Genomic DNA, 21,289 nt, shown 5'->3' on the forward strand with positions numbered 1-21,289 from the left:
CGTTGCTGTGCCCTACAGGGTCCATGTTTTAGTTCCTATACCTATGTAACACCCCATTGTACTACATGGAATGCAATAAATAATTGAATTGAATTGAAAAACGTTAGTGACTGGTTCAAAAATTCAAAAATATTTATTCTTCAAAATTGGCTCACATAGATAGCGCTTTTTGAACGTCAAAAATTAAATTACATATTAGTGCTAATTCCTGCAGACGCCATCTAATTTTATTATAAGTTATACCTGTCATTTTCTTATCTGCTGAAAAAGAAAGAGACGGGTAATCGACAGGCATAAAATTTATGGAACACGCGTCAATTTTAAATAGAAATCTAAAACAACCGTCTAAACAGTTTACATCGGCCAATAACCCGACAGAATTAAGTTAACAGCACACGTCAAACGGTTTGCATACCAGCAAGATACCTTTTCGATTCGCCCGGGTTATTCATTCATTTACTCATTCTTCCTAAAATTAAGAGCTGTCAATCATCTGTTCCTTTCCTTTACGGCGGATGAGAAAATGACAGGTGTAACTTAAAGTAAAATTAGGAGGTGTCTGCAGGAATCGGGGCCATTATGTCACTAGCTGTAAAACTACTACCACATCGGAAGCTGTATCGCTGAGTCTACTTTTTCGGGATCAATCCCGAAGCATAATATGACGAGATCCCATTCGAGATTGACGGGATTCGGCGAATCACCTCGAGTTATACTTTCTGTTTTGATTATGCTGATTTCGAAAGGAAACTTAATTATTTAGTTAGTAATATTAATAATAAAAATATTTATTTCCTTCACAACATAACATGATACAAAGTGTACATATACATCTTAGACAATAGGATTAAACATAACGGGTGATCATGTGTAAAGGCTGGAACCTAAACTAGGATACCCTGTATTTAGCATCCCAGGCCTCCACCTCCAGATCAGCAGTCTTAATGGGTAGCCATAATTACAACTTAGAAAGAAACAAACGACTACAAAAATAAAAGAAATAAGGATAAAAATTAAAAAACTAATCAATCAATAGGGAATTATGTAGAACTATTTGTGTCAAAATATGTGATGGTGTGATTTCGTGTGCATGGTGTGTAAATGAAAGTAATATGTGTGAATGTGTGTGTGTGTAAAAATGGGTGACCATAAAATGGGAGTTAAAAGTCCATTTTAAGATTCCGAGATTTAGGCAAATCAAAATCGAGACAAAACATAATAAATAAAAATAAAAATATAAAATATTGAAGAATAAATGTTTTTGTTTTCATTCACTATCAAGCTATTATTAAAACTATCAACAAGCAGTTTTCATCGTTTTCAGCCATCCTAAATTTACATTCTTTTATGAACTAGACTAGATTCCAAATAATATATAACATGATATAAACAGCCAAAAAAAAGCACTTGCCAACAATAAATCAATATATTTAGATTCAGACTTGAGAATAAAATGGGTACATGATCGCAATACTAAACAGTTACAAAGCTAATGTTTAGCATAAAGTATACATAAATGGGAAGGTCGCGCGGCGCGTGATCCAAATGTGCTACTGCTTCTATGGCTCAATTTACGAATATCCAAGCCTTAAAATGTGAAAAAAAAAATGTCATCACGACAATAGACAGCGATACGGCTGACCTATCACGTTGGTCTAACAGAAACCTCAGTGAGGTGTGGGTACTTAGTTCATCTTGCGATAGATGTACCTCTGACTACCCCAGTTGGGTTATAGTCGTGAGCTTATGTTAAAAAAACCATGAATAGCAACATAACATAGCATCACGCAGAGGTGGTTCTAAGTTATTAGTAGTCTGAGTAGGTCTGAGTCCCTATACGAACTTAGCCACCATCTTACTCCGGTCTACTGAAGTAAGAGGCGCCCACCCCCGCGGATAGAAAATCACTGCTCTAAAAATCTTCAGAAATTTTACAGAAGAAATTGCTATTTGAAAAATCCCGACACACAATGCTATGTCTTCGCAATGGAGAATTTCTAGTCAAGAATCCATCGTCTACACCTCAACACATTAAAAAAAACAACGTGTGTGGCCATCACAAATTACTAAAGATACCGGATCGTGTTTACAAAATTACCATTAGCATTACATTAGACATGCGTTCGCGCATCGAAACTAGTCCAGTGCTTGCATAGTTGTGGTAATTAATAGGCAACACTTCCACTCCGGCGGTGTGCAAGTTAAGAGAAATGGGGGTTAAAATGGCCACGATCGAAGCGATTCATCTAAGAAAGCAATATTGCTATTTGACATTTGTTTGCATTGCGCACTTACTTTTTTATGCGCAAATATCAAATTGCAAGATTAATATCCGTTAAATTGTGCTAGAAACTCTCATTCTACTCGTCAACTTGGCGTGACATATGAACTAATATTATTTTTTCGGTTTTACAGATAAAGTCATCATCATAATCATCATCATCATCATCATTATCATCATCATCATCATCATCATCATCATCCAAGCCGTGTCCGGCGACGGCGACTCCTAAATGTCTATCCCAGGTCGATGTTATGATAGGCTCTAATGTGGCTAGCAAAACCGAACTTCGATTTGAAGGTTCGGCCACATGGCGCACAGAAAACTGGCCAGCAGAATAAAGTACGTAGCTATCAGACTACAAAAAAAAGAAAGTTTTCATCTCGAGCTCCTCCGTGCTTCGGAAGGCACGTTAAGCCGTTGGTCCCGGCTGCATTAGCAGTCGTTAATAACCATCAATCCGCACTGGGCCCGCGTGATGGTATAAGGCCCGTTCTCCCAATCCATCCATAGGGAAGGCCCGTGCCCCAGCAGTGGGGACGTTAATGGGCTGATGATGATGTAGCTATCAGACACTTATCTGGCAGATAACTTCACTGTTATAAACAGACATGTTCACTACACTAACCCTTTAAGAAAACCGAAAACTTAAAAAAACGCTCACCGCTTGTGACTCGCATCAACCCCAACACACGCTTGACGCATTACGATCACTTAGCGTTCAAAAACTGCTGATGAAACTGGAGAGGCGAGAAGCAGTGATAATTAACGTGCAATGTTTATTTCAAATAGTTCCATGTAGATTTGGTTTTTCTCGCTATGCGCTCCGAGAGAGATTATTCGAGAGGCAAGTTCCGGGGCCTCAGTCAAGGGGGGCGAAAAAGGCTAGTTTTGATGAATCATAATAATATATGTACAAAGATTTCTTTCTGATGTATTGCTTTGCTCGTGTCTACCATCAGAATGCCTGTACCAATTTCCTAAACCCTGGAGGGAGTATTTTCTTCCCGCCTCCGTCACATTTTACGTTTCTATATTTGCGCGGGAATGTAACTCACCAACCACGTGCTACCTCCACAGTTAATATCCCTACAGATGGCGCCACTGTTAATCATAGACTAAATACCGCAGAATAATAACTAAATACCATTGTTAGAGCATAGATTAATAACTAATAACTGGACAAGTGTTACAAAATATGATTTGTTTAAAATCGTTTTTTGTTTAAATTCATCAAAAGTAGCCTTTTTAGCATGTTCATGTTCCTATTATTAATTGAATTGTTTCAGATCCTCTAAGGAATGCGACCATTTTACCAAAAATAGCAGAATTGCTTCAATAATGCTCGGAATTCAGGAAATGATTTGGATTTAGATGAATTGCTAAAGTGGTCATTTTAGCCCCCAAGATTTAAACGATTATAAATGACAATCCACAATCACAGTGGTAAAAATGTATGGGATTGACAGCTTAGATCGGTCTTGATATTAACTCTGAATCATCCCCTTTAGTATTGTATTGTATTGTTTCGATCCTGACGCTACTTCTCTTGCTTCCTCCACATTCATCATCGTTTCAGTCACGCCGGTTCAGAGTAGATCGTACTGAACCTTTTCGTAGTGTTTTTTTAAAGTATTTTCAGTTCCATACTTTTGGGACGGAACATTCTACTTGATATCAACTCAGAATCATGGTCTGAACCATGGTATAAGAAGATCAGGTATGCTCAATCCTATGACAAGCCGCCATTGCAAGCCCTTGATGACGTAAGTGTTACCATTCAGTTGGTATCTCCAACATTTCAAGGACGTAAATTCGATTATTAAAAATTACGTGAATTACTGACTAATGTATTTAATTACTATTACTTGTCACATATACAAAAAATATTAAAACTGTAAACAAATCTTTTTACTAAAAGTTCAAAATTTCCTTGCAAAGTAAATATAAAAACATTGGTCGTGGGTAATTTATTTATTACGAAATGGCAATACAGGGTGGGATGACGTCAGCTGGGCTAACCTTGAAATGTTAGCTGTCAGTTTTGAGCATACCTGGTCTTCTTATACCTTGGTCTGAACCATCAAAGTTTTAGTCACGTCACTAACAACCTTACGTAAAAAAAGTCAAGTAAGACGTTGTCCAGACCGTGAGCCAGCCATTTTGTTTTCGGTACCTCACGACGTGGGTAGTTGTGAATGTCAATGGGATTTGAACTGCCGACATTTTGCACAAATGTCATACGCACCGTAGGTTGTCGACAGGGATTGGTCGACTGAATAGTTTATTTTTATCTGATTATACTGTTCTAAGGGTGATATTAATAAACTAATCTCAGCTGAGACTGCCCTTAAGATCTGCTCAAGTCTCTGTTTTTATATGAAAACTGTCACATTGACATGATCTTGAGGGCAGTCTCAGCTGAGATTAGTTTATTAATACCACCCTAACTGTGAGTCTCATTGTGAGGTCGTAGTTTCGAATCCCAGCACCGGCCTAAACCAATGATTTTCAAATTTATTTTTGATTTAATTGACGGAGAGAGAAGAACAATGAAGCGGAAACACAGAAAGAAACACCAGGGGGGTTAAAATGGCCACATCGAAGCAATTCATCTAAGAAAGCAATGTTGCAATGTGACATTTGCGCATATAAAAGTTAGTGCGCAATGCAAACAAATGTCAAATAGCAATATTGCTTTTTAGATGAATTGCTTCGTGGCCATTTTAACCCCCCAGGTCGTAAAATAATATACCTATAAAAAAATAGTATTTTTTTTTTGTCAAACGAGGAACGCCCGGTTGAACCGGTCCGGATGTGCACCAATGAGTTATTAATTCATATTAAGTGCAGTTTTCACTAACACAGTTGTCTCGACCATTATAGACGGCTATACGGCTTACCTATCACGTTGGTCTAACAGAAAGCTCGGTGAGGTGTGGGTGCTTAGTTCATCTTACGATGGATGTACCTCTGACTACCCCAATTGGGATACAGTCGTGAGCTTATGTTATGTTACGGTTTATGTATGTCTGCAGCATTTCTTCTCGTGTGCAAGTTAGCCCACAGTGTGTAATAAACCGCACTTCGATTTCATAAAAGTCAGGCCGGGGTTGAACCTACGACCTCTTAAACGAGTGGCATGCACTACCGACGAGCTACTTACGCCTCGAACCGTTTAATGACAGTAAAATTGAACAGGAGATAATTTCTTGGGCTTGACTGTACTGTAAGTACCTACCCCACACAGATGACAACCAATAATGAAAATTAATTTAAGACAACAGACCTGTGGGAGCCCTGTTGGGCGCGTACCTCGACTCAGGGCGTCGTCTGAGAGAAAGAATTAATCGACCCTAGTGGGTCGACAGCTATAAAGGCTGAATGTACCTACCACAAATAAATAAGTATGTAAAATAATTTGTATTATTTTCATTTCAGATGCTATCCAGAACCTTAATACAAACATCGAGCTCTAACTTTGCCCGTTACATTTTAATAAATGAACAATTTCAAGGTTGGCAACACTGAAAGGGCAGTGACCTCCCGCATTAAACAGTTGCATTTACAGAATTACCTAAATTGGCTACACTGTTAGATAAATATAGAAGTTTTAAATTATAGCGTTATTAGCTTCTATACTATGTTGGTATCTCTTTTCTAATGAGGAATTTTCCAGACTACGTCCCAAAAAAATAATTAGATGGCGCTGTACAGATTTGCCTTCGCTTAACATTCTAATTTCATAGATAACGGATATTATAAGCAACTTTTATCTTTGTTTTTGGGTGTGTGATTTAAATAATATTTACCTAAGTGCTTGCACCAATGAGTTATTAATTTATCAGTAAGCCCTGCACGGTAACTGCGCCGCGGCCTACGACCAATAGCCGTTTGACGTCCATCTACGTAGACAGCATTCGTATTGTTTATTGGTCGAAGCGCTCAATATAATTCGCGGCGCGGTTGTCATGCAGACCCGGCTGATCTGTATTCTCAAAAAAATAGTTTTGTCGATTGGTGCTAATATGTGAAACCAAATAAGTCATGTCGTTCTGTCCAAATACGAACAAAATCACGTGGCACGCATGTTATTGAAAAAAAAAACAAACATATCGATTTCGATATAGTTCATTGATGCGATAGATAATTTTATCACGTTGCGCTGGTGTTAGGGAATGTAATCCCGATCTCGCGTCATCTCGTCTAATTTTTCGAGATCAATCCCGAAGCATAATATCACGAAATCCCATTCGAGACTGACCGGATTGGGCGAATCTCCTTGAGTTATACTTTTTGTTTTGATATTTTATGCTGATTTCCAAAGAAAACTTAATTATTTAGTTAGTAATATTGAAGAATAAAGGTTTTTGTTTTCTTTCGAAAACATTTTGTTTTAATTTACCTCACTATCACAAACAAGCAGTTTTCATCGTTTTCAGCCATCCTAAATTTTCATTTTTTTATGAACTAGTCGAGATCTCGAAAATTCCGGGATCTCTAGTCGGGATGGCATTCCCTAGCTGGTATCCAATCAGCCAGTTTGTTGAAAAAACGAGTCAGCATCTGCGCGGGTCGCAATTTATGGTAATATTTGTTAAATAATATACAAGGTTCGTATTAAGAAACAAATTCTTATAAGGGGATCGCTCCCGACGTATCGAGGAAAGGGTAAATTTATAGGGATGTGCTAGCTTTGTAGTGTCTTATATCGATGGATGGAAAAAAGAAGTCGACAATATGCCAATAATATATAATATATCCTCGCTACGTCGAGAGCGATCCCCCTTATACGAATTTGTTTCATACGAACCTTGTATATTTTTTTTTTGTTTTTTTTTATTTTTTTTTTGTATATTACCTTGTATATTATTTAACAAATATTACCATAAATTGGGTCCCACGCAGATGTTGTTTGTTTCAGATGTGCCAACATCTAGGACCTGTTTCATAAAACTTACAATCGTAAATTACAATGACAATTTGATGTACATTGCGGAGTGTGTGATCACGAATATTTTGCAGTTTCATATTAGCTACGTAATGAACACCAAATTGTCGTTGTAATTTACAATAGGCTAGTTTCCAACTAGTCAAATCAGTTACTTTTTACTAAACGTCAAAACACGAAATTACTATGGAATTTGTATGAAAAAGCACTCTGTGACGTCATAGAAAAACGTGACAAAATGTCGGACTTATTATTACGTTTTTCTTGATTAAAATTCATAAATAAGTTTAATAGAAAAAAGAAAATGTTTTTCGTTAGTTTTAGATGTGTCTTTATTTAGTAATCAGAATTTCATAATTTATCTTGAACCTAGTACACGACCCAATTGTAAGTTTTATTAAACAGGCCCCAGAACGTGCGCAACGGGGAATTTAACACAGTGGCCCCGACTCCTGCAGACATCTCCTAATTTTACTTTAAGTTATACCTGTCATTTTCTTATCCGCCGAAAAGGAAAGGGACAGATGATTGACAGCTCTTAATTTTAGGAAGAATGAGTAAATGAATGAATAACCCGGGCGAATCTAAAAGGTATCTCGCTGGTATGCAAACCGTTTGACGTGGGCTGTCAACTTTATTAACCAATGCAAAAGTTTTATAGGTTTATTTTAGATTTGTGCTTGAAATTGACGTGTGTTCCATAAATTTTATGCTTGTCGATTACCCGTCCCTTTCCTTTTCGGCGGATAAGAAAATGACAGATATAACTTAAAATAAAATTAGATGGTATTTACAGGAATTAGCACCAATGAGGCACTTTCCATGCTACGTTCCCCAAAAACAATATAGATGGCGTTGTACAGATTTAATATAAAAATTACCAATTTTCTCATTGCTCGGGTACATAATTATTCAAAAGTACAATGTAAATGGCAGAAGCATTACATACATAAACAGCCTATATACGTCCCACTGCTGGGCACAGGCCTCCCCCCTCAATCAACCGGAGGGTGTATGGAGCATACTCCACCACGCTGCTCCACTGCGGGTTGGTGGAAGTGTTTTTACGGCTAATAGCCGGGACCAACGGCTTAACGTGCCCTCCGAAGCACGGAATCATCTTACTTTTTCGGACATTCAGGTGATTCAAGCCTGAAAAGTCCTTACCAAACAAAGGACAGTCTCACAAAGTGATTTCGACAATGTCCCCATCGGGAATCGAACCCGGACCTCCAGATCATGAGCCTAACGCTCTAACCACTAGACCACGGAGGCAGAAGCATAATATAAAAATATAATTGTTGGTTAACATTTGGAGGTTATGTACAGAGTTATGTTGCTACCTATATTGCTTCTCTTTATTTTGATTAGAATAATAATGGGTGGAAGATGTGTTGTGCCCGAGTGTAATAACAAAGCAAATGTGTACAGCGCAATCTGTATTTTTTTTTTTTTTGGAACGTCTCATTCAATAAAAGTATTTCAATTTGACATTTGCGCAAGTGAAAGAAATTGCGAAAGTGTGAAGTGTCAACAAATGACAAATTTTAATATTGTAGTTTTAGAATTGCTCCAATGTGGCCTTTTAAACACATCGGGGGCGTAAAGAGGCCGCATTAAAGCAATCCATTGACGGTTTTTTTTTTCTTTATATCCTTAATCTAAATACATGGTTTGAATGATGCCGTTAAACCACAGAGGTTTGTCTCGGCACCTATAAGTAGGTCTGAAAATAACAAATATCAACAGGTATTGATTTGTAATATTATCATTGCTCCAATGTGGCCGTTTTTAGTGTATCAGCCCTATCGATACATCGACATCTTCCCCACCCTAAAGGTAGGGCTACCCCGACATTTCCATGTGGGTCGCATAAAAATAACATTCGCGCCTGGCTTGCTCGCATCTGTTCAAATATTGACTTGCAGCCGACGAGAGTATAAGAGTACGCGATTGCTTTCCAGAAATAGGACTTCCAAGACCATCAGGCTATGGATAGGAGACAAGTAACTTTAAAAAATGACCAAATAACCCTCCATTTTCTTTCGCCGCAGTAGAAATAGCATCAAACTCACAAATATCTTTATCTAGTTGGTAACATCGCGAGAAAAACAAGAGACCAAAGACAGGAGTTTAAAGAGAGAGGAGATCAAAGAGAGAGGAGTGGAGATCTGTTATGCAAGCCCTACATCCCAACAGGAGATAAAGGATTAGAGGAAGAAGTAGAATTGGTAACATAGTTACACTTTGAATCGTCAATTTTTACATAAATATACAGGTGTTAGTGACATCGTAACAAATGACTTCCGATCGAGTCGCTTCTGTAAAAAAGCGGACCTGTCAAATCTTCAGGTTAGGTTAGGTTAGGTTAGTTAGTGCTCCGCCCTGTAGTTCCGGGCGCAAGAATAGGGCTACGGTACCCCCTGCCTGTCGTAAGAGGCGACTGAAAGGGGACACTGGGGATCGTGAGTGATAAGGGCGGGGGCCCGAACCACTCAACACACGATCTCCGGGATGGACGGCAATGCGATATGGCCTCGCATCGCCGTAAAACTGGGATGGCGTAGGGGTGGGGATCTACCCCGGGACGCGCTTTAGTGAAAGCAAGTGCGAGGGGAGCACCGGTGCGTTCGACAGAGATCCCGGAGCTCCCCGACATGCACCGCAGAGGGCCATCGGAGGGGTTTTAGTCGGTAGGAGTCCGACATAACCTCGTCGCTCCCCCGGGTGGCGAGGTATCCATGAGTTCGTTACCAAAAAAAAAAAAAAAAAAAAAAAAAAAAAGGTTAGTTAGTGCTAGGGGATGAGTGACGTCGTAACGAATTCTCAGGGGGATGATTCAAGCCATATTCTGGGTTGATATCAAGTGGTATTTCCTGCCGGAATATCCATGACAAATGTTAGTGTTCTTTAATTATTTTCAGTTCCATACATTTGCGACGGAAGATTCAAATCAAATCAAATAATTATACTTTATTGCACACAACATACAAAACAAATTTACACAAATGGATGTTAGATACAGTACAATCTGGCGGCCTTATTGCTAAGCAGCAATTTCTTCCAGGCAACCAGAAAAAACCAGGGGGGGGGGGGAAAAAGAGCAAAGTTCCACTTGATCACTCAGAATCATGGTCTGAATCATCCCCCTCAGTATTCGTTACGATGCCACTAGCACCTTGTATACATTTACTTACACAATTTAACAACATTAATTACTTAACCAAAGAATACAATTTAAAACATAAAATATATAGCTCTTTTTACATAAGTTTTGCTCCTTTTTAATGTCGGGAATATTCTCGCGAGCAGCACAACTGGGCATGGGAAAGTATGCTCTAAACCCCCTTCTATTGAGGGGAGAGCTGACTTAATAAGTACTACTTCGTCTACGTGTATAGGCTGTCGATGTAAATGAGAACAATTATTTAAATTAGCGAACTCAGGAGCTAGCAACGTGAGCTGTGATGGTTCAGAGGTGGGAATAAGTGCATTTTGCACACGAGCTCTGGCGGAGCCTCCACACCCCAGTTGGGATAAAATAACCATTAATTACTTTACTTTATTTATTTTTTATACAATACAATACAAATACACTTTATTGCACCAAAATAAAAAGAAATAAATATTTATTTAATTTTTTTATATTTTTATATTATTTTTTAAATTGTTAATCATAATTTTGAATGATAATTGTAATTTTATTAATTTAACTTATTAGATATGGATAATTATGTTAATCTGGAATAAATGAATTTATTCTTCTTATCGTGTGGGTTGTGTGATGAAATATCAACCTCGTCAACCCTGGTGTGAGGGTTATTATTGAGCCGCCAAAGGCCCCTGACATGACTCGTGTAACGACTACGTACTTACATCAGTAAGTAGTAACCGGGACCAACGGCTTAACGTGCCTTCCGAAGCACGGATCATCTTACTTTCGGACAATCAGGTGATCAGCCTGTAATGTCCTAACCAAACTAGGGATCACAAAGTGATTTATTCCCATCGGGATTCGAACCCGGGACCTCCGGATCGTGAGCACAACGCTCAACCACTGGACCACGGAGGCCGTTGAAATGAATTTATTATTATTATTTTGAAGAACGTTGTGTATTCGATTCTCAGGTATTTCAAATATAATCCCCTCAGACGACCAGTAAGGCTAAAATGCGCAACGCGATAAAATGCCATATGCTGTTGCTTTTTACGCAGACTCCGTCGTCCAGTGGTTGAGCGTTGGGCTCACGATCCGGAGATCCCGGGTCCGAATCCCGGTGGAGACATACCACAAAAATTACTTTGTGATCCCTAGTTTGGTTGATCCCTAGGACATTACAGGCTGATCACCTGATTGTCTGAAAGTAAGATGATCCGGAAGGCACGTTAAGCCGTTGATCCCGGTTACTACTTACTGATGGAAGTAAGTAGTCGTTACATGAGCCATGTCAGGGGCCTTTGGCGGCTCAATAGTAACCCTGATACCAGACACGATAGAAGAAGATTACGTATATATTAAATTATGTAGGTACTATAAGTTCGTTCCCTCAAATTAAAGTTGTACAATGCCATACTAACATCACTACACTGCCGTAGCTTGACAAGATGCGCCACGGATGCTCTTTTTCCCAGCTATTAGTAGTCTATTTGTTTCTATACGAGGTCAATGCTTGGTAGTCAAATATTTAAAATGACAAATAATATTAAATAACTGGCAACTCCACAATTAAAAGAATCCCTCTTAAAAAAGAAAATCCGTTACAGAAAAACTAAAACGCACACAACAACAGTGAAAATTAAAAACTCAACGTTTGAATAAAGAACGGGCAGGAAAGAAACGCAATTTTTCCCGCTTCCCACTGCAACCGGAAGGTGTTCCGAATTCAAATTTGAAATTGGATCGAGGGATGCTGACGCGGGGTGTTTTGTTTACCTTTCCTTTTTGGGGCGAATTGATTGGTGACGTCAGCGAATATGTTATACTGCAGTGAATTGAGGGTAGGATGAAACGTGTCTTTTTATAAATCAGCAACCTACTTGCTTTGAGGACAGATAGCCCGTTTAGATAGAGCCGGATAACATAACATAGCATAGCATAGAAGATGACAGGTATAACTTAAAATAAAATTAGATGGTGTGTTCTGGATTCAGCACCATTGTGGTCATATGCTTTCCTATCTACCATAAGAAAAGAAATAAGAAATTCGTTCTTCGAACAGGGAGGTTAAATTTGCCACATCAAAGCAAATCATGTAAAAAAGCAATATTGCTATTTGACATTTGTTTGCATTGCGCACTTACTTTTATATGTATGCGCAAATGTCAAATTGAAATATTGCTTTTTTAGATGAATTGCTTTTAATGTGGCCTTTTTAACCCCCCAGGGCTACCACGGATTTCATCATCATCATCATCAGCCCATTAACGTCCCCACTCCTGGGGCACGGGCCTTCCCTATGGATGGATAGGGAGATCGGGCCTTAAACCATCACGCGGGCCCAGTGCGGATTTATGGTTATTAACGACTGCTAATGCAGCCGGGACCAACGGCTTAACGTGCCTTCCGAAGCACGGAGGAGCTCGAGATGAATACTTTTTTTTTTGTGGTCACCCATCCTATGACCGGCCTTACCACGACCACGGATTTATATTGATGTAATTCCAATATAATGACAGGCATAATCTACTCATAATTTTGACCGCATTGCAAACTATCAAGAGCATATTGATGTATATCTGAATCTGATTTGTAACTATGATGTTTGAATTGATAATAAATTCAATTCAAGTGCTTTATTTATTTACACGTACAACATTCTATAATAAACATCGGAAGTATATTCAATTACACGCAATTACACCTTCCAAGCTACGTTCACCAAAAGCAATATGTATAGATAGCGTTGTACAGCTTTAACGTGATAATTACCTATTTTCTCATTACTTAGATAGGTACACAAATGAGTATGATCTCTCCGACCGATTTCGGCCATGGCGACCACTTCGACTCCTAGTCTGCACGACGCTGATGCGCCCGAAGATGGCTTATGTAGCCTATCTTTACAGTGAACTCCCGCGCACAGTGAGGGCACGTGAGCACACCGTTTTGGTAATTATAATGAATAGCGGCAGGGGGACGGGCCTTCAACTCATCACGTTTAGCGTCGAGGTCTGCCGTGCGCTGTTGCTCGAACTCGTGTACTCGCCTCATCACTAGCCTGCGCCATTCTGGGCGCTGTGCTGCCAAAACCCTCCCATTGAGAAGGCTCAATGTTGCATCTTTTCATATGCCGCTTCAGAACATCTTTATACCTGAGGAGTTGTCCGCCATGTTTTCGCTTACCCTCCTCAAGCTCAGAATAAAAGATGCGCTTCGCCACTCTCTCCTCCGCCATACGTGTACACAAATATTCCAAAATACAATGTAATGACTGAAGCATATATCGGTCCAGTGATGGCCTCCGTGGTGTGGTTGAGTGTTGGGCTTACGATCCGGAGGTCCCGGGTTCGAATCCCGGTGGGGTCATATCAGAAAAATCACTTTGTGATCCCTAGTTTGGTTAGGACATTACAGGCTGATCACCTGATTGCCAAAAATGTAAGATGATCCGTGCTTCGGAAGGCACGTTAAGCTATTGGTCCCGGTTACTACTTACTGATGTAAGTAAGTAGTCGTTACATGCCATGTCAGGGGCCTTTCGCGGCTCAATAGTAACCCTGGTGGGTTGATGGGGTTGGTAATCCACCTCACAACCCACACGATAGAAGAAGAAGAAGAAGCATATATAAAACAAATTGTTGCTTGATATTTGGATCACATTATGTATAGAATTATGTTGCTACCTACTTTGCTTCTCTTTACTTTGATCAGAATAATAATGGGTGGAAGATGTAATTGTTCCTGGGTGTAATAAAAAGGGTCATCATTTATACCCAAAAACAAAGATAAAATATGCATGTCTGTTATCCGTGAAATTAAAAGATTAAACAAAGGAAAATCTGCGCCATCTACTTATATTGTTTTTAAGGAACGAAGCCTGGAAAGTCGCTTATTGGGGTAGTCAAAGGTACAGTCATGAGCAATACAATGTACCCACTTTAGGACTCTGTCGCACTAACAAATTTGTCATTTAGTGAGACTCACAGTTCAATTTGTCAAAAAAGTTAATGTGACATGGTACCAAAGTGTATACATATTAATGCTCGTGACCGTACATCCATCGCAAGATGAACTAAGTACCCACACCTCACCGAGCTTTCTGTTAGACCAACATGATAGGTGAGCCGTATCGCCGTCTATAATGGCCGAGCCACTAAAAAAAAGTCACACATTTTCCGCACAAACCTATCACGGATTTTTCGTATTAATTAATTCCTATATTGACAGAGCGAATTGCAGTACTAAACGGCCATCATAGCACTAGTTTAAGTAACAAAAAAAGTTATTTAAAAAAAAACCGACTTCAAAATCTGACAAATAAAAAGTAAGAAATAATAATTTATATTTTTATTATTATTTTTCTGCTCCTTTTACGTTACTGTTAATAATTGTGATTTTGTGTAAGTTTTTTTTTCCTACTGTGTTTGTATTGATACTGTGGCGTCCTCTAATAATAAATATTTTCTTTCTTCTTTCTAATTTTGTTAAATACAATCAATATCTGTTAGAATCTAAATTCTGAAGCCGACGCAGGTAGAAAGGCGGTCGAACTGCATGTTATACCCATTGATCAAATTGAAAACCTCTTTCTTTTTTAAAGTTGGTTAAAACATCGAAGATTATCCCTCGAACAAGCCCTAGTACTAACAGAGGCTAATAAACAAAACGTGTTGTCTTCAAAGCAAATAAATAAAACGAACGCACCATAACTTGTGGTTTAGCGTTATTAAAATCTGTCCATAAGTCGAGACGCCAATTACAGCGCGGCCGAGCGTCACTTGTCTATAATGGCGCAGTTTCCCGCCTTTTTCGCTGTCAAAGCGGTTTTTTCGCGGGAAAGCTGGCAGGGGTTTTGGGAGCTCAGCACTTGGGACAGTATCTTTTGGTTATTATATCCAGGCGCGCATTGTTCGTGCAAATTCTGTTCGGCTGGTTTTCTGTTGAGGATGAATAGTGAGTTTCAAGTGTCTCAGATTTTTGAGAAGTCTTTTTTTTATAATTTCCTTATGTTTGGTTCTAAATGAAAGTTTGGGAAGCTTGGTTGCGAATACAAGAAAAGTTTTTTAGTAGTGTACCCGTTCAATAATTGGATATCTATACTTAGCTATCTATCTATCTTTTATCTATCTTATCTACCTTTTTAGTGGCGTGCGGCCAATCTCCTGCGGCCTCTGCCTTCTGCCGGTCGTACCGGCTGTCCGGTCCATCGGCACCGGGAGGTTGAGGAGGAGAGAGTGGACTTGTACCAGCGCAACTACTTGTTCACTATAATAAACTCACGCGCAGTTGACTCCTGCATGTTAGTTGGGAGGAGCGAGCTCGTCTTAGACCGGAATGGCGTTACACTGTCCACAAAAACGTGGAACTGTATGAAAAGAAGCGTTTAGAAGATCTTGACGTAAAACGTCAAATACGGAAGACTCGACACAAGCCCTCCTACAACTATACATTTAATTCTGCTGGCCAGTTATTCTGTGCGCCATGTGGCCGAATCTTCAAATCGAAGTTCGGTTTTGCTAGTCACATTAGAGCCTATCATAACATCGACCTGGGATAGACATTTAGGAGTCGCCGTCGCCGGACACGGCTTGGATGAGGATGATGATGGATCTATACTTAGTCGATAGTTGGCCTCACGACTATATCCGCATTGGGGGTAGTGAGAGGTACAATCAAAGAGCAAAAGTGTAGTCACTGTGCCCAGCGAATTATTTGTAAATAGTGGTGAAATAATGTACCATTAGGTACTTGTCATAATTATAAAATTTGTTTTATAAGTGTTTATGGTCTATTACAGAAACGACATGTAACCAGAAGGTCTTAAGTGCAACCAGTTAATTTATTACTTTGCAAGAAACTGATTGGACTTTTGCATCATATCGTACATCTACCGCAAGATGAACTAAGCACCCACGCCTCACCGAGCATACTTTAGCGACGGGAAATTCCACTTGATATCAACTCAGGATCATGGTCTGAATCATCCCTCAAAGTTTTCGTTACGACGTCACTAACGCCTTGTATATAATTTATTATATACGTACGTACTTAATAAATAATAAATGCTATAAATATCTATGTGTTGCTGGCAACACAAGTATAAAGATAATTAATTAATATTTTTTGGTATGGCAATGTGTTAAGTATCGAATGGCCGACGCCTCCCGCGAAAGTGTAAGTGTGTATTTTATTAACAATTTAATTAAACAGTGAAAAGTAACAATCTGGTGTTTTGCTGCAGTTGGATTTAGAACCCTCGACCTCTCACCATATACATATTATACAGTCCACACAAACCAAGAGCCGAACAGTATGTATACTCATAAGTATTCTTATTCTTATTCTATATATTTTACTTGTAACTCAGAGTTATCAAGTCATTATTACACCGGCCTACTGAGTTTCTTTCAATATAGCAGTTATGAACACTCGCACTGAAGATAACCGAAGAAATCCTAATTAGGGATAAGCTCGCCTATGCTTTTGTATCTAAATTGTCTTTGTATTTTAAAGCAATAAAGATTACACAAACATACAAGTAGGTACTACTGCTTCTGAAATTCTATAGCCACTTTACCGGCAATGTAGATGTGAGTAGATTTATGTGATAGACTGCAATTTTATCATTACTTTTCGTATGATATCACTAAAAGGAAAGAAAGAAAGAAAAAACATTGATTCGACATACTTATTGTTTTCACATATTAAAACAAAATAATACAATTATGAATGTATGCCGAAACGGTTCCACCTCAACATAATTCCATAGCCTAGGCTATGACGCTTATTTTCGGTTGGAACCGGTAAGGTAATCAGGTAACACATTAAACAAAAAAGATTTATTAAAGATTAGATATAAAGTGTGTTCCTTTAATTATAAATTGCTAATTGATGGACTTTTTGTTACAATGTATTAAGGATCTCCACGACAGGCGGGCAGGCATCCTTGGGGGGAGGCCTATGCCCAGCAGTGGGCGTCGTACGGCTGATAATGACTATGATGATGATATTATTATTTAAGATCTTTTGTACCACTCTAGAGCAAATACATTCATTTTATGGACAATCTTAGTCTGAAATAAAATATAATATTTTTATTTTATTTTCTATTTTCTTTTTATTTTATTTACCTGTAAAAAAATAATTTTACTTTTTCGTTTTACAAAATTATGCTCCTAAAGCTAAAGCGCACCTCTGCCTACCCCTTCAGGATACAGGCGTGATATTCTGTTATGTAATTTTTACCGTTATATCATATCTATATCATTCATAAATGATATTTTAATCAAAATCAAATCAAATCAAATATACTTTATTGCACAGAACTAAAATTTCAACAATCAGACATAACACATGAAAACAGTACAATTTGGTCGGCCTTATTGCTCTAGAGCAATTTCTTCCAGGCAACCACCAAAAGGAAACAAACATTTACAAACAACTTGGATGCGGGATGGTGCAATAAAAAATAAATACCTAAAAGTAAAACTAAAGTTAATATAATAAATACTCTATACTATACGTACATATATTAATAAATACTCAATATAATATAAACCATATATACTAAAAATATACCTAACCATAATCAGAGAAAACTATAATAATAAATAAAAGACTATACACATTTAATCATTAAATAAATGAATAAAGTTTTATTTAATGCTCCTCAGACCCATATTCAGCATCCCTAGCAATATCCAGTTTCTCACAGGGTCCCCTTACCTAACCTGACGATTTGACAGGACCAGTTTTTTACAGAAGCGACTGCCTGTCTGACCGTCCAACCCACGAAGAGAAAACACATACCTCTGAAAATGCATTTCTCGGGAATGTTGGTTTCCTCCACCGCTGAAAATGTGACAAACATTTATGAAGAATGTTTTTTAGTCCGAACCCTATTGTTTGACTATTGTATCTGAAACTCTCTAAAGACCGATGACCTTTACCATATATTGTTGGAATGTGCCCGGAATTCAGATGTTAGAAGTGTTTTGTATACCAATATTTTATGTTTTATGTTTATTTTTATTTTTTTAAAGAACGTCTAGGGCCCTGTGCCGAGGTTTTTCTTGCAGCTTTTTTTCCCCGGCTATACAGGTTGTGAGAAGCTGCAGTAGTTTTAGGCGGATGAGACGTTCGTTATGTAAAATTGACGATTCAAACTATGTTACCTACTGAATAAAGATATTTTTGAATTTGAATTTGAATTTTCAGTCTCAGCGGAGAAGTCAATTGATGGTTGCCAGAGCCACTATCATGTAAGGCTTTTAGTTTGTATAATCTGGTTGACCAATTCTTTGTCTAAGGGATAGGTATGCGAAAGCGCCTATAAGACTGGCATGACCACTCAGGTTGTTCAAAGCCTTATGAAAAAGTAGAAAATTTTTTTTTTCTCTTTTGTATTCTGCTACTTGACGATCTGTTGTTCAACAATGAGCCAATTTTAGGTCCGACTTGTAGTGTGATATGGTTTACTTAATTTAGAAGGGCATTCATCAATGCCACTTCCATTACATGTTGTCGAATCTATTTACTAGATTAGGTACACTATGTCATTTTAGTCTGGAGTGGAGTAGGCTGCCAGTCATTTCTAGCTGTGTCGCTAATGGATTGATATGGTTAGAGAGTCTTGTTTGGTATTTCCGGCTAAATTAGAAAAATGGCATACACTATTTGGTGGAACAGATGGATATCAAAAACTTCCACCCACATTCATAATCCTGGTCTTCAGAAATGTATACACGGATCTTAGTAATCATTTATTTATGCTATTTATTATTGTAAAACATTTCTAAGTTTTCACTCTAACTATAATAATTGAGAGGTAATTTACCTATTTATAAGTAATCATAATTTGTTTTGCAGCCTTTCTTTTATAACTGCAGTGCAAGCATAACTACCATGCAAAATCAAAAAATTTTAAAAACATACTTTCATTTTTTCTTTACTTAATTATTATTAATAATATTGTGAATTAATAACTTACCTATTCCTAAAAATTTGAGCGAAATGTTGAAAGGTAACTCTTTAGTTTGCCTTTTTCAGAAAAGCAAATAGTGGGTAGACTAAAAAATAAAATCGATAAAATCAAATAGAAAAACGAATAAAAATATTATAATAGTGATGCGCAAATTCCAATTTCTCAAGTCCGTCGTCAACAGTATCACAATGTGTAAAAAAAATCGAAATCCCAAATATCGATTTTCAAACACACTAGACGTAGTAAAAAAGCACAATGACTTCAAACCACGTGGAGCGCCAAGGTCGAATTTATGTTTTCAACTTGTCAAGCGCGGCGTGTGATAAATTAATTCTACGGGCCGTTATCGCGGTGGGCAAACACCGAATTTTAACCTTAACTTAAACACTTAAGGTTCAATTTTGTCTGCGCAGCCATCCCACGCATAGTCGCCAACCCGGGCAATATATCTTAGGCCGTGTACTGCCCGTGACAGTTCGTAAACAAACTGGATCTACCGCAACAAAGGGTAACTGTCATTTCCCACTTTATAGCACCACGTACAGCCCGAACACGACACTATATTGCAAATACTAGCTTGCTACACTTCCAGAAATATCTATATGAAGCGTCACGATTATTGACTATACTATAAACTCAATAGTTTTTAATAAAAACACTTACCAGAAAACAACACGCGGTTGAATAATAATGCGGAGTCATCTGAAGTACATCTTGCACTATCGATCACAGTCTTGCAGTTCTCTCAAAAACACAACTAAAAAAAGTATGAGGTTAGCACCAAAAATCGGAAACTCTCAGTCTGTCTATCACTCGTCACGTTTGATCGTTGTTTAAAATGATATTTTATTGCAAACGCGAGACGGTTACGTGTGAATCAAGTCGGCTCGTTATGTGATTAGTTGAATCAAAATAAAAATAGTGTGCCAGACGCTGCGTCGACGGCCGCGCCACTGTCTGTCTGCTGTGCTGTCAATATTCGTCAAAACGAAAATGGCGACACCCTCGACAGAATACGATCAGCGCCGGCCTGCCCGCTACAGCCCTCTCGCTCGCTCCCTCGTACCGAACAAGGACGGAAGGCCGACGTGTTGTCTTCAACCTGACCGGACTGATTTGTGATGTCACGCCCAGCGGCGTAACGTTTTGCGTAATTACACGTTCATGATGGCTTGTAAACTCGTTTTAATAACGTTAATTTACGATCGTTTCATACGTAAGGTCGCCGGATGAAAGTGTCGGTCATAGCGTAGGTTAATTATAGTGTAATGTGGGATTATTTTTGGGCAATACGTCTCTGCGCATGTTAGGCCCGTCCCACCACTCAATATCTGTCGTGAGAGCGCCTCCTACTTGCTTTTATTTTATTCAGTACGTTTTTTCAGATGTTCATCTCAGCTGCATTAATTCGATGGCTCTAGTGCAGTCGCAATGCAGTTTGATTAATAATGAAGTTAAGCATAATTTGCTATTCCACTGCTGTCCTCTTTTGTCAGACAATTACATTACGTTAGGCATTTACACATATTTCATCAAAGTTACTCGCCAGTTTAGTTTCATTCAAGTTTCAATGATGACTATATTTTAGTACAAGAATAAATTAAATGTTCCCTGTAAGTAGATAGATACTTAGCACAAAGATATTACGCTCAAAAGTAATGAACGTTTTCACCTAAACCTAACACGATTCAATTAAAGATAATGACCAGGTGCTGCACTAGATAACTGTCTATCAAAGAGCTATAGCCATTGAGATAAGCATCATACATTAAAGTCATATCATAACCTACTCAACTCTATAATTATCACACCATAAAAGATTAAAGGCTCATTTTATTAATATTACTATAAAATGAGTTATATTTGCAACTAAAATATAGTAATTGGTACAGATATCATTATCGCAAATGCAAC

The 21,289-nt window shown here is 38.3% G+C and overlaps 1 protein-coding gene across 2 annotated transcripts in view; it reads right to left on the reverse strand.

Annotated features, from left to right (window-relative positions):
• The window catches only part of LOC126379228 (homeobox protein PKNOX2-like), a 54,041-nt gene extending 33,698 nt beyond the window's left edge, over positions 1-20,343 (reverse strand). The window contains exon 1 of one of the 2 annotated variants that reach the window (XM_050027919.1): positions 20,039-20,343. The gene's annotated coding sequence lies outside the window, so the exon portion shown is untranslated. Of the gene's footprint in view, positions 1-19,381; positions 19,468-20,038 lie in introns of those variants that run through there. The other variant, XM_050027920.1, reaches the window with a different exon arrangement.
• Positions 20,344-21,289: the final 946 nt, after the last annotated feature.

Source organism: Pectinophora gossypiella, chromosome 28, assembly GCF_024362695.1.
Source record: "Pectinophora gossypiella chromosome 28, ilPecGoss1.1, whole genome shotgun sequence".
Taxonomy (NCBI): domain Eukaryota; kingdom Metazoa; phylum Arthropoda; class Insecta; order Lepidoptera; family Gelechiidae; genus Pectinophora; species Pectinophora gossypiella.